This window comes from Salmo trutta, chromosome 5 (assembly GCF_901001165.1).
Source record: "Salmo trutta chromosome 5, fSalTru1.1, whole genome shotgun sequence".
NCBI lineage: Eukaryota > Metazoa > Chordata > Actinopteri > Salmoniformes > Salmonidae > Salmo > Salmo trutta.
This window is the reverse complement of record NC_042961.1, coordinates 17,208,922-17,222,424: the sequence shown is the minus strand read 5'-3', so window position 1 is coordinate 17,222,424 and position 13,503 is coordinate 17,208,922. Positions and strand designations below refer to the sequence as shown.

The 13,503-nt window shown below is 41.4% G+C and overlaps 1 protein-coding gene across 1 annotated transcript in view; it reads left to right on the top strand.

Moving 5' to 3' along the window:
- Window positions 1-929: 929 nt before the first annotated feature.
- LOC115193762 (protocadherin-15-like) overlaps window positions 930-13,503 on the top strand; it is a 286,361-nt gene continuing 273,787 nt past the window's right edge. Inside the window, exon 1 of the mRNA XM_029752726.1 lies at window positions 930-990. The gene's annotated coding sequence lies outside the window, so the exon portion shown is untranslated. The remainder of the gene's footprint in view (window positions 991-13,503) is intronic.

Here is a 13,503-nt window from a genome sequence, read left to right as displayed (position 1 = left end):
AAATTACAGTAATTAATCAATGCATTAAAATAAATGATTGTAACCAAATGACAGGGATTAACGGTACATTTACTAGGCCTACTGGTGACATGGGGAATTGATAAAAATAAACAATCAAAGTGCGAACAATTCACACGATGAAACAATTCATGTGCAAGAATTGGGGGAGAGAGCTGAGCGCATTCTGGAGTGCTGAGTGCATACATTCTGGTTAGAGACGCACCATATCTTCGACACACACCCCTCCCCTTCTTCTTGTTTCAACATTTTAAATTATACTCAAGACAAATGATCTTCACACATTTCAGATGATTTTCACTGGCAACCGCAACTCAATAATCAGCTAGCCTATTGCCACTCATGCTGCCCAAATTGCAGGCTTCACAAAATAGGCCTACGCACAGCAATTTCTTTAAGAAGCCGATGATCCTCGGTGGCTTAGTCATGCTCTCTGGTGAAGTATTTTTAATTATTTTAAACGCTTGACGAGGTCACTAGGTGTTGGGTTTAGGTTGCTACACTGCCAAATCCGTTGAGGCCGACCGGGACTCGAATCCAGGTCCAGCGACTGTCAACCCAACACACAAGGTCCAGGTTCCCGGAACCTGCCATGGCCTAAAATAAATAATGCACGTTAACCAGTGTAGGCTGCTGAGGGGAGGACATCTCATAATAATGGCTGGAATGGAACCATTCCATTCACTCCATTCTGGACATGATTATGAGTCCTCCTGTCCTGAGCAGCCTCCACTGACATTAACTGACGAGAGTGGCTGAGTCTGCTTCGTCACAGCAATATCATGTTTATAGTGCAATATGGATGTACACTTTATGTGTTTTGTTGAATGTCAATATTCCATATAACTTTACAGTAGCCCATGTCATGTTGTAGGCCTACTATTTTGCTGATAATTATTCTCATTTTGTTTAGGTGTGGACTGTTTAACTGGAGTAAGAGATATGCAGTGTGACCACAGAAACACAAGTCAGGTAAGCTTTCTCAAACCCACAGCAAATGAGCATTGCAAGTATTTTAACAAGTATAGCAAGTATTTACATGCAACTTCTGTCCTTAAGTGTCAAAATCCAAATGTGATACGTGTTCAGATTGATTGACATGACTATACAGTAAAACAGTCACAGTGCCAACTTCATTAAACATTAAGGTCTGGTGGGGTTTTTAATGTCAGACCTTGTATTGCTTTACTGTGTTTTATTTATGCCCCTCAGATGATTCACCCTGACATTTACAGAGGCTCTCTGTCATGTGAAAGTCTCTCACTATCGTAAAACTGCTTGTCCAGGGTTCACATGGTAAATATTTGAGGTCGCCTTCCCCTCAGTTGGGCACAGAGTCAGTTGTGTTTTTCAGGCCAACTTTTGCAACTTTTGCATAATTGGATGAGGATGTTTGTTGTTGTATTGTTCTGTAGTTTTAGGCATTCTGGTTGGATTAGGTAAAGCACAGGGACCTGGTTCTGTGTGATTAGGTGTGTATAATGTCATAGCCCAGAGTATATTTACCGTAAAGCAAAAGTGTCGTGGTACTTATGGGTGGTCTTTGAAAACTCATGCCCTACAGGCTTAAAGTGCCACTCAAGCCCAAAAACACACAAAATGTTTAGTCAGCATACATTACACACACACACACACACACACACACACACACACACACACACACACTTACTAACTAACAGGCTGAGTTTGAGTGAGGAGAACTAGAGAGAGGGAGGGAAGTGAAGCAAGGGAGGGAGGAGAGTTGAGGAAGAAGGAGATAGGGAGCGAGGGATAGATAAGAGTCACCGGTGAAAGAGGTGACTGTACTCTAGTAGAGGGGATTCAGTGTGAGCAAGGAGAGGGGGGGGGGCAGTGGAAAGCAGGCCTAGTTTAGCAGGGAGTACGAATTGTGTGAGGTCAGGCTGAGACTCGAGGCACCAGGGTTTTACATGAAGAGAGATAGGTTAGCTAGATCATCTGAACAACAGATAATCTGTTTGTCTTACTGTCTGATACTGTTCTTCTCTAGCCTCTTATAACTAGGCTATAGAGCAAAAAGAAACGTCCGAAAATATAGTGGTATCCGTTACGTTAGCATTGCAAAAATCAACAGCAAATTGAATTTAGCGTCCCTATAAAAATAGATCCTTGCAAAGGAACTAATGGACCAAAGAGCCAATCACAAGGGGATGTGGTTTGGGTCTTAGTCTCATTGAGATTAAGGTCAGGGTTAAGTTAACGGATGTGGCTGTGGCCCTTTTTTTAATGTCATGTAGCAACTGATAATGCAATATCTGCCAATAATGTAATAAATATACTGAACACATAACATAATGGTGTGTTTATTATTACATTATGAAGTGGGTAAAAAAAAACATGAATAGTTTAATGTTGGATTTACCCTAGGATAGGGGGCGCCACAGCGCATTTTGGAAAAAAATCGTTCCCATTTTCAACGGCCTACTAATCAAAGTCAGAAGCTAAGACATGCATATACTTATTTTATATGGATAGAAAACACCCTAAATTTTCTAAAACTGTTTGAATGGTGTCTGTGAGTATAACAGAACTCGTATGGCAGTCAAAACCCCGAGACCGATTGAACCAGGAAGTGGAAATCTGAATTGTGGACTCGACTTCACAGCCTTACCTATAAATCACAACGTAAAAAAATGAAAATTGAGCACTTTCCAGTGCTTCCACTAGATGTCCCCAGTCTTTACAAAGTGTTTTGAGGGTTCTGCGGTAGAAACTCAGTGAAAGAGACGATGTGGCAATTGGTCAGAGTAGTAGGGCCATGAGCATTGTGACGTCGGCGGCCGTGTCTGCCCCCACCTTTGGAAGCCTTTTGAAACACAATGACATCGTCCCACTCGAATCTGATTGGCTCTCTTGTTGAAACAGGCCCTGACGATTATTTTATACAACGTTTGACATGTTTGAACGAACCTAACTAACCGTAAACAGTCATTTTGCGTTAGACAGGTGCCGCGCACGGAACAACATTTGATTACAGCCTTAGGACGCGCTAACGACAGGAAGCTAATGGAACATAAAGCATGGACTTTTTCGACCGAAAATACATTTGTCATGGACCTGGGACATCGGGAAGTGTTTTCTGATGAAGACAACTAAAGGTGAGGGATTATTGGCGATATTATACAATATCAGATGTTACTTGCTCAAATGTTCAAAGATGGCGCCGAGCTAGGTTTTCGAGCTCAATTTCTGGGTATCGCATCCCATTTGATCTCAAAGTGTGATTACCCTGTAAAGTTAATTTAAAATCTGTTTTGACAGGTGTTTTCAAGAGATATTCATCTATAAATCTTAGATTGACAATATATATTAAAAAAATCGTTTTCGAATAGTAATTTATAAAATTGTAGCACTGTTTCCCGGGACGCATTATATGGGAAAATAGTTAGTCAACCTCAGGTGCCGATGTAAAATGCTGTTTTTATATAGAAATATGACCTTTATTGAACAAAAGATTGCATGCTGTGTGTAACATGATGTCCTAGGTGTGTCATCTGATGAAGTTTGTAAAAGGTTAGTGCTGCATTTAGCTGTTTTTTGGTTATATGTGATGGGTGTGCTTGCTCGGAAAATTCATATGATGCGACTTTTACAATGTACTCCTCTAACATAATCTAATATTGTGCTTTTCCTGTAAAACCTTTTTGAAATCGGACAACGAGGGTCGATTCAAGAGAGGTGTATCTATAAAACGATATGAGACAGCCCTATATTTGAAAAAAAAAAATATTGAATTTCGTTATGCTAATGTCGCTAGGAGTTTTCGCTGGAAAATGATCCCGCTAACGGGATGGTAGGCTGAAGAAGTTAATAGCTTTAACAATTAATGTAATAGCAACTTAAATGATCTAATGAGATACCATAATTGAGATTTAAATTCTTAATGATGCATTTTTTTTATTAGGGTTTGACTTTGTGGAAGACATATTTTTATTGATATTACTTAACTGACATTACTAAGAGAATGTAACAGTTCCTTAAACCATTGGGCTAATGGTGGAGGGCCCATACTCATGTTTCCCAGCAGATATAAACGGGGTTATCGTGACATTTGAATTCCGACACATTAAATATTACAGATACACAAAATGAGTGTTGGCCCTCTTGGTTGAATGGTCAAAACATTGTTTTTTCCTGAGTGAGACCTGGGTTCTAATCCCACCAGTAACAAAAGCACACATGTACAATTTTAAAGATCACTTGATATGTTGGGAAACCAAGTGTCTGGGTCATGTGCAAAATATACAGTACATGTGAAAGTTGTTTAAAACCACATCTGACTCAAGTGTCTGTTTTTCCCACTTTACATTTTTCACGTGATTTGTTCACATGTGAAAATTCATGTGAAACGTCAAACGTGTCCGAAAACCACGTCTGACTCGTGAATATTTCATGTTCATTTCGGGGAATTCGATTTTTTTGTGTGACAATTTTCACAAGATTTTTTTGCAGGTGAGTTCACACGTGTCCGAACACCATGTGTTTTTCACGTTTTCTTTTAATAATTTTTTTTTCATGTTTTTTTTTGCAGTTGTTGTAAGGGTATGATACAACAGTAATCATTGAGCGTTATAGTTATTGTAGTTTTTTTGGGTTTTCTGATGAACTCAAGGTCTGTGTGTTTCGTATTTGTCTCACATAGTTTCAGTCATTCAGTAGAGATTGTTCTGGTAAGCGAAGCATAGCAGACTCTGTTCAGCTTTGCTTTGTTGCCTCCTCTTGTCTTCCTCCCAGTCCAGGACCTTGTGCTGTGCTTCCAGTTCACCTGTAATTAGCTTCAATGGGGCCAGTGCTTCACAGAGCCAGGTAGACTGTTCTGACCGCAAAAACAGGAACACACACACACACGCACACACATGCACACAGACACATACACATGAGAGGGAAGTCATCTGGAATAATCCCCTTGTGTCTGCTTGGCTGTGTGAAGGTCACCTAGCCTTCCCTTTCCATGCCTTTGCTTAATATATTTAAATTAATTTCTATTCAGTGTTATTTGGACAGGACTTTTGACTTTCAGCACTCTGGATGAAGTCAGGATCCCGTAAAGGAATCCAAGAGGGATAACTGGCCTAGGGGGGAAAGTTAATGAGAATAGGCAGGGCAAGACTTCAGGGGTGTGTGTGATCAGAACAGGGATAATGCTTTATTACTTATTATGACCACATTGGAGCCCTTGCTAGGCAGTCTGCTTGCTATCAATGCATCGGTGTTACTCGGGTAAAGAGGAAATGCCAGAGATATAGTATTTGACAGGTAATAACATGGAGCCCTGACGGCCTAGACCAGAGCTGTAATTAGCTCCCTATTCTGATGCAGTGTATTGTCTGTTTCTCAGTCAGCCGTCAGTGTCCTAACCCCTCAGGATCACAGCGCATGGGGAAACGTTTTTAAGAGCTGCTGTCCAAAATGGGCTCATTCAACCACCTTCAATTCCAATCTCCAACATGTCACATGGCTCTGAGCTGCTGCTGTAACACACGTTTATAAGTATATGGAATTACACATTCACAGGAAGAGGTAGAGTGAGAAAAAACCCAGACTCTACCTACTGCCTTGTCAATCAAATCAACTGGAAAATGATTCAACATCAGTATGTGTGTAGATATATTTTCTAAAATGAAGTGGGAATGGTGACTCATGCCTACAATAGGGTTGCAAAATTCTAGAAACTTTCAATAAATTCCCTGGTTATCCACAAATCCCTTTTGGAAGTTTCCCGGAATCAGGTGGGAATAAGCAGGAAATCCGAAATCCCCCAACCAGGATTTCTGGAAAACCAGGAAATGTATTGAAAGTTCCCTGAATTTTGCAATCTTACTCATGTCTGCAGCTCGGATAATGTAATGAGTTGAAAGGATGTGTCGGCTGTGATGATCATTGCATACAGTATGAATGTTTCTGGTACATTTGGGGCATATCCCCACAACAGCTAGCCTATTTGACACATTCTAGGAATGGCCTATCAACATTTTCACAACTGCAGATTCATACCCCTTGTGGAATGTTGTGACGTGAAGTAAGAATTATCATTTTCTTTCACCTTGTCAAATGCATCTGGAAACATCACGCTTAACACAATGAATGTCTAGGGAGCATCATATAGTGAGTGTTATTGTATTTCACAACTAAAATGGATATCAGAGGAAAACATCCCATAGGAGTGTGTCTTCTTAGATGTGATGTTTTCATGGTATTTGTATTATAAGAAGAGGTTGTTCACACTCGTATAGCTAGAAAGGGGGAAAGGGAAGGGAGAGGTGTAGATGGTGAGATAGCAGTGTGAATGCCGCACACACCCACGTAAAGGGCGTTGTTCCCTCTCACAGCTTAGCGACATACAGTAGCTGTACTGTGTGCAACCACTATATATCTCAGTCCTATATCCTACTTTATCTCAGTTCTGAATCTCCTAGATTTTATCTTAATCCAGAAAGAGGTAGATAGAGAGAGAGGGGAATACAGGTAGAGAGAAATGGAGAGAAATAAAGAGTGAGAGAACATATAGAAGAGCTAGAGAGAGATGGATAGGTAGAGATACAGAGTAAGTTGTTTACAGGATAAAAGGCATCCTGACAGGCCTGTTAGTGTGAAAGAGCCTGTGTGTGCATAGGGAAGCTCAGAGTGTGAAGCATAACCGTCTGCCATTGAATTTCATTCAGGACACCTGAGGCTGTTATGGACTAATATGGTTGATGTTTCTCAAGCCTCCCCATGCATCCCTGTGGATGTGTTTGTGCGTGCATCCCCTTCACGCAGCCTTGTGTGTGCATGTGTGTGCGTCAATAGGGAATAGATTGCCACCCCCCCTGGTTTCTCTTTCCCGCTACTGCCCAGCAGAACAGGGCTTTTGTTATTCTCCAGACTTTAAAAGTTTGAGCCTAAATGGGACTTTGAGCGGTTCTGGACCGGTTCCGACTGACATTTTGCTGTATAAAGAGTTATGTGAACGTCAAAGGGTCCCGTTCCTTATAGTGCCAGAAAGCCCCATCTGTCTGCTCTCCACTACCACTCTCTCAGCGGAGCTGACTTGAAGTGTCAGGTTTCAGACCCAACATCTGCATAGGGAGTGATGTGTCACATTTTCTGGCCTATCCAGTCAAAGAATCTATTTGCTCTTCCTCTGAGCGACTGAACCCAGCCTGGGAGACGGCATATGAAAGGCTACAGTTGAGCCAATCAACAGTTGTGGTTTCATCTCGATGTGATATTCTCAGCCAGATTTAGAGCTTTCAACATGAGAAAGAAATACTAAATAATTTCATAGAATTGAAACAAGACCACTTTCTCTTGGTCACAGACGGACAAAATCTATGTGTGCTTAAAGCTGAAGTTTTAACGAGTCTGCACATATTTGAATGGTGTCATTGACGTCGTAAGTTATATGAAATGGTGCCAATATTGCACGGTCACTAAGTATGATCATATTTTACCGTTATAAGAAAGGTAAAATGTTGTATTAACTCGGTTATAATTTAATTGTTACTACACTGCTGAAAAAAATAAAGGGAACACTTAAACAACACAATGTAACTCCAAGTCAATCACACTTCTGTGAAATCAAACTGTCCACTTAGGAAGCAACACTGATTGACAATACATTTCACATGCTGTTGTGCAAATGGAATAGACAACAGGTGGAAATTATAGGCAATTAGCAAGACACCCCCAATAAAGGAGTGGTTCTGCAGGTGGGGACCACAGACCACTTCTCAGTTCCTATGCTTCCTGGCTGATGTTTTAGTCACTTTTGAATGCTGGCGGTGCTTTCTCTCCAGTGGTAGCATGAGACGGAGTCTACAACCCACACAAGTGGCTCAGGTAGTGCAGCTCATCCAGGATGGCACATCAATGCGAGCTGTGGCAAGAAGGTTTGCTGTGTCTGTCAGCGTAGTGTCCAGAGCATGGAGGCGCTACCAGGAGACTGGCCAGTACATCAGGAGACGTGGAGGAGGCCATAGGAGGGCAACAAACCAGCAGCAGGACTGCTACCTCCGCCTTTGTGCAAGGAGGAGCAGGAGGAGCACTGCCAGAGCCCTGCAAAATGACCTCCAGCAGGCCACAAATGTGCATGTGTCTGCTCAAATGGTCAGAAACAGACTCCATGAGGGTGGTATGAGGGCCCGACGTCCACAGGTGGGGGTTTTGCTTACAGCCCAACACCATGCAGGACGTTTGGCATTTGCCAGAAAACACCAAGATTGGCAAATTCGCCACTGGCGCCCTGTGCTCTTCACAGATGAAAGCAGGTTCACACTGAGCACATGTGACAGACGTGACAGAGTCTGGAGACGCCGTGGAGAATGTTCTGCTGCCTGCAACATCCTCCAGCATGACCGGTTTGGCAGTGGGTCAGTCATGGTGTGGGGTGGCATTTCTTTGGGGGGCCGCACAGCCCTCCATGTGCTCGCCAGAGGTAGCCTGACTGCCATTAGGTACCGAGATGAGATCCTCAGACCCCTTGTGAGACCATATGCTGGTGCGGTTGGCCCTGGGTTCCTCCTAATGCAAGACAATGCTAGACCTCATGTGGCTGGAGTGTGTCAGCAGTTCCTGCAAGAGGAAGGCATTGATGCTATGGACTGGCCCGCTCGTTCCCCAGACCTGAATCCAATTGAGCACATCTGGGACATCATGTCTCGCTCCATCCACCAACGCCACGTTGCACCACAGACTGTCCAGGAGTGGGCGGATGCTTTAGTCCAGGTCTGGGAGGAGATCCCTCAGGAGACCATCAGCCCCCTCATCAGGAGAATGCCCAGGCGTTGTAGGGAGGTCATACAGGCACGTGGAGGTTACACACACTACTGAGCCTCATTTTGACTTGTTTTAAGGATATTACATCAAAGTTGGATCAGCCTGTAGTGTGGTTTTCCACTTTAATATTGAGTGTGACTCCAAATCCAGACCTCCATGGGTTGATAAATTGGATTTCCATTGATTATTTTTGTGTGATTTTGTTGTCAGCACATTCAACTATGTAAAGAAAAAAGTATTTAATAAGATTATTTCATTCATTCAGATCTAGGATGTGTTATTTTAGTTTTCCCTTTATTTTTTTTGAGCAGTGTATATTAAGAAAGCATTTCAGTCATTGCAAGCTCTATTGCCCCAATGTGTTGAATAGGAAAAAAATCATATGATTTTCATATTTTCATAATATTTCTACTATGTTCTTGAGCTTGTGTCCTCAAAAGTGAGTACACCTCAGCAATTTATAACTGTTTTTACCAGAAAGGTAAGTTCTGGACCTTTTTAAATTGATGCAACATAACCAGTTAATGTTTATGGTCACCTCATGAAAAATAATTACAATTGGGTATGTCTATTTAGGCGGAAATCACAATTTTGCCCTATCATTCAAGAGGAGGGGAGAGTCATTGAACAGTGCATCTGCCCATTTTTATAACATGAACCCTTACGTTTTCACACATGGACTTCAAAGAGAAAGAAGACACTTCTTTCAAGTGGTCCAGCATTGGGGTTCTTGTTAAAGCAATGATGGTACAATTCTGTCTGCTTGGTTGAAGTTATTTGTTTTGAGGGACATGAACAGTCAGGTCCCAAATTATTGGCACCCTTGCTAAAGATGAGCAGAAAATATTTGTATAACTAAATAATACAAATGCTGAGCTATATTGTATGCTCCAAAAATTGGGGAAATGACTTTATTTTATACTAATACAGTTGTTCATAGAAAAATATTTAGTTGAACAGGTAATAAAGAAAATCTCAAAAAGATAGGGGTCAGTACTCCAGCACCCTCCCCTTGTGAGGATAACACAGCCTTTTCCTAAAATGTTTTATGAGATTGGAGAACACATTGGGATGGATCTTAGACCATTCCTCCATACAGAATCATTCCAGATTCTTGATATCCTTTGTCTGCTTTTATTGACTGCCCCTTTCAATTTAAACCACAGGTTTTCAATGGTGTTCAAGTCCGGAGACTGAGATGGCCATTGCAAAATGTTTATTTTGTGGTCAATTTTTTTTGTTGTTGTGGATTTTGATTTGTGCTTTGGGGTTATTGTCTTGCTGGAAGATCCATTTGTGGCTAAGTGTCAGCCTCCTGGCAGATGCAACCAGGTTTTTCTCTAAAATGACCTGGTACTGTCATGCCTGCTCCCGCTCCCCTTCTCTGGCGCTCGAGGGCGCCAGGCTTCCCATCATTACGCACACCTGTCACAATCGTTACACGCACCAGCACATCTTTGGACTCACCTGGACTCCATTACTTTGTTGATTGCCCTTCCGATATCTGTCTGTTCCTCGGTTTGATCCCCGTGTCAGCATTATTGTCATTATGTTTTCCCCAATCCAGACGCTGTCTTTGTTTGTTTCTTGTTGGTTATTTATTAAATGTTCACTCCCTGTACTTGCTTCTCGTCTCCCAGCGTCTGTCCTTACAGGTACTTGGTAAAGTTAATGATGCCATTGACCTTTAACAAGGGCCCCAGGACCAGTGGAAGCAAAATAACCCTGCAACATTCAAGATCTACCACCATATTTTACCGTAGGTGGGTCAATGATGAATAAGGATTTAAAAATGGGAAGAAAAAAAATGAGTTAGAAATGCTAATTAGTTATTTCTACCTTCATTAGAGTTTAGTCACCGAAAATGAAATCCATTCATTTTCATTTTGAATCATATTATTTCTCTAATGAATAATGTCATTCAGTGTAACGATAATGGATTTTAGAATTATTTTATTATTTACCAGTATGAGTATTAAGCTGTTTATAGATTTTAATAGTTTGATCTCAACAAACATGTACTGTTTTGAAAATCAAAATTGCATCATAATTAATATAATATATTTGGATTTTCCTACTAATATGAGCTCATTTGTTGATTTTAGCACCCAAAATTTCACGTTCAAAATTGAAAAAGCTGGAAAATAGCAAAAAATGAATTTTTGTGAAGGGGTAGATATTGTTATTGTAAACTCAGCTTGAATGATGTAATATGACGTGAAAAACCTGTGTTACACCGTCTGACTGTGGCATCATTATACCGAATGACATACTGTGAGATTCCACATTGGAATATCCTAAAAGACTGTCTCAGCAACAAAGATGTACTTACATACTAAATGTAAAATGAGACGCACTGGCAATCAGTTTTAAATCAGCTTTTTTTGTAAGGTAAATGGAGAACAAGCATATGGAAAAGGAATTCTATCAGAACTCTAATTCATATATGACATGAAGTCAAGCTCAGTTAATTTTGAATCTTTGAAAAGTATAATATTTTAATTGAATAACATTGTCAGAAAAATGTAATGAACTTGGATTGAAAATCTGCCTACATTTTTCCCTCCGTCTCCTCTTTTATCCCTTCTCTTTTCAGCTGCAGAGGTCGTCATCTCCCTAACTGGGCGATGGTTGTCACGTCCTGACCAGTATATGGGGTTATTTGTTATTGTAGTTTTGTCAGGGCGTGGCAGGGGTGTGTTTGTTTTGTATTGTCGAGGTTTTCGGGTATTGTTCTATGTTTTGTATTTCTATGTTTTTTCTATGTTGTGTATTTCTTTGTGTTGGCCTGGTATGGCTCTCAATCAGGAACAGCTGTACAACGTTGTTGCTGATTGGGAGCCATACTTAGGTAGCCCTTTTTCCACCTGTCTTTTGTGGGAAGTTGTTTTTGCACCGCTATGGTTAGCCTGCAGAACTGTTTAGCTGTCGTTAGTTTTTTTCGTTTTCTTGTTTTGTGTAGTGTTCTAAATAAAGTAAATATGAGCATTCACGTACCTGCTGCATTTTGGTCTACTCACTACAACGGCCGTGACAATGGTCTATGTGCCCATCCTCCTTACATCTACAGTAGCTAAACACGAGACAAATATAATTACAGAGATATAATGTAAGCTATCGTCAAAATTACTTCCATTACATGAATATTTCCTAAATGCTATTGTAAACAACCTTTGAGTAATCGCCCACAGCTTAGTCTGACACTCATACATTGTATTGATTAACCCCCAAAATCTAGCCTACTGCAAATGAGTGTGAACCTAATTTAACTTCATTTAGTCTTAATTCAGGTTTGCTGGTTACTGAAATGCACTTGTCACTGCATGACCACTATAATAATACCTTGCTTTCCTGCTCAGAAGCCACTCTTCCCTAACTAGAGGATCTGAGTTCTTCCGGGCCCTGAACCGTTCAGCCCTCTATTTGTTGGACAGAGGCATCTATATCGACAGATATTACCTCAACATCAAAACTGTCAAAACTGTACTGATAAAGCATTACTAAAGCATCATGATAATAATTAAGTGCTTATTACTTGAATAGGTCACTTCACAAAAAACTGATAATAATGACCGTTTACACTTTTGTCTTTTGTCTTTCACAATGTAATAAAGACAAAATATACCTTAACACATATAAGGTATATGTGGTTCCAGGATTTGTGTTTCCTGTTTCCGGTCACAACTTGCAGACTTGTTTACGCTGTTGTGCGTTTTTGTTGCCGTTTTTACTTTGCTACCTGACGGTTTTTACTTCTTCATTACCGTATATTTTTACTTTTTCCCTCACTCAACTTTTTTTTTCATTCAACTCTCCTACCCCGGAGGTTTTATCTGGACATGGTTCGTCAGGACTTCAAACAGCCGAAGCTAAGTAACATTAACATGATGCCTTCTAATTGCAGTCGTTGTACTCATAATATACAGGAGAACGATCGCCTTACGGCAAGGATAGCTGTGCTGCAAGCCCAGCTTCAGACGCAATCGTTAGGCAAGGGTCATTTCAGTGTAGGAAAGGATGAAACAGCGTCTGTGCCACCAGCAAGTACAGATAGTAACGTTAGTATAAACCCCCTCGCACGGTCCCCGCAGCCGGACATCTTTCTCATGGCTTCTGGAGGGAAACGCTGTAGGAATGCTCAACCGGTGTCGCTTATTCAGCCGACAGAAACTTTCAACCGGTTCTCCCCGTTAAGCGAGTCGGAGTCGGAGGCCGAGACTTCTCTGGTCTCTGCTCCTCCCGTTGTGGGGTCTGAGACGCCGACGGCTCCCACCATTAGCTCTGACAAATTGAAAACCCTAGTCATTGGCGACTCCATTACCCGCAGTATTAGACTTAAAACTAATCATCCAGCGATCATACACTGTTTACCAGGGGGCAGGGCTACCGACGTTAAGGCTAATCTAAAGACGGTGCTGGCTAAAGCTAAAACTGGCGAGTGTAGAGAGTATAGAGATATTGTTATCCACGTCGGCACCAACGATGTTAGGATGAAACAGTCAGAGGTCACCAAGCGCAATATAGCTTCAGCGTGTAAATCAGCTAGAAAGATGTGTCGGCATCGAGTAATTGTCTCTGGCCCCCTCCCAGTTAGGGGGAGTGATGAGCTCTACAGCAGAGTCTCACAACTCAATCGCTGGATGAAAACTGTTTTCTGCCCCTCCCAAAAGATAGAATTTGTAGATAATTGGCCCTCTTTCTGGGACTCAC